Source organism: Sinocyclocheilus rhinocerous, unplaced genomic scaffold (assembly GCF_001515625.1).
Source record: "Sinocyclocheilus rhinocerous isolate Xijiao unplaced genomic scaffold, SAMN03320098_v1.1 scaffold484, whole genome shotgun sequence".
Lineage (NCBI taxonomy): Eukaryota > Metazoa > Chordata > Actinopteri > Cypriniformes > Cyprinidae > Sinocyclocheilus > Sinocyclocheilus rhinocerous.
In genome coordinates, this window is record NW_015658063.1 from 1,465,323 (window position 1) to 1,466,952 (window position 1,630).

The following is a 1,630-nucleotide window of genomic DNA, read 5'->3' on the forward strand; positions in this document are numbered from 1 at the left end:
CTCTCTCTCTCTGTCTCTCTCTCCCTACCGTTAAGTAACTTGTGCATTGTTTTACTTACTTGTTTTTGACATATCTGACCGAACTACAAACTTTCCAGTGATGTCTGTGAGAAAGGTATATTCACTCGACAAGCTCGCGCATCTGCGCCGCCGCGCGCTCAATCCACTCAGCGTGCTTTGTTAATCAGCTCGCGCACATCAGCTATACAGGCGTTAATACTGAATGTTTAATGTTATATTCATTGCATACATATACTTCGTAGTAGACATCCTTAACTCCTTTCTGCTGTCTGTTGTCAGTGTTTCTTTGTTTGAATATGGCGCTTATCACATGCTGTGTGGTATCGGCGTTTGGTATCGGGGCATTTTAACGAGTACGAGTACGAGTACAGGAGACCAGTATCGGGCCCGATACCGATACCAGTATCGGTATCGGTGCATCCCTAATACAAACATTGCAGTGGCACAGTACAGATATTAAATGTTTCAAACATTATTTTGCTATTCATATATTTTTTTAAGAAGTGGTCTGATAATATTAATGGTGAGGAGGACACTACCAATTGTACTGTACATGTGTTTGAAAACTATTCCAAAAGGTAACAATTGGTTGTCCACTTTATAAAGAGTGCAGTTTTAAAAGTCTTAAATATCCTTTCTCACTCTGTTTTTGTACAGTGTAGTTGTGTTTCCTGTCACTGTGGGCACCAGGGCACAGTAGTACACGGCAGAGTCTTTCACTTCTGTAGAAGAGATCGTCAGATTCATACTTTTGGCTGCTTTATCAGCTGCAGCGGTCAGACGGAGAGCAGGCTCTGATTTGGGGATGGTTTCAATGTATAAAATTAGGTGCTCAGGTTTGGTTCCGGCCGGGATACTGTACCACTGCAAATTCTGCACACTTCCAGTGTAGTTGCAGATCAGTGTAACATCTTTTCCTGCCAAAACATGCTTCTCTGTAAAGACTGGTTTTATGACATCTTCACCTGCAGTCTCTGTTTAAAACAAACAATGTTTTAATTAATCATTTCTAATCAGATTGCCAACAGTATAAAAAGCAGAAAAAAAGCATTTCCACAATAATTGCTTTGAATCACTTACCTTTTAGGAGAGAAAATGTAATGAATACGAGGAGCAGCATCTGCACTAATGAGAGACAATAACTTTGAGAGTCAAGACTTACAGTTCTCTTCTAAAGTGTGACTGATTCAATGTTTGTCTGCTCTGTTTTTAAACAACTGAACTGAGACAGAACTAGGATGGATCCTGGAGCTCCACCTTCTGGCAGAATGCATGCCATATCACCTTTTGCTACAATATCTCCTTGTTTAAGCGAGAGCTTTTAGAATGTTAAAAACCTATGGGGGGAAAAAAAGATATATATATTATTTAACACCCCTACACCCCCACAAAAACAGGATGGTAGTGATCTCACACAGCTCTGGATTCAGAGTGATTCATCCACATTTGAACAGAGTGGACAGTGAAATTGCTGTAAATACAGACTGATAAGGAAGAAAATAAAAAATCAAACCTGCTTTAAAACCCAGCAACACAACTGTAGCTGAATAACTTTACAACAGCAACACTGCTTTAACAAAAATGCAAAACAGCAAGACTTATTTGACAT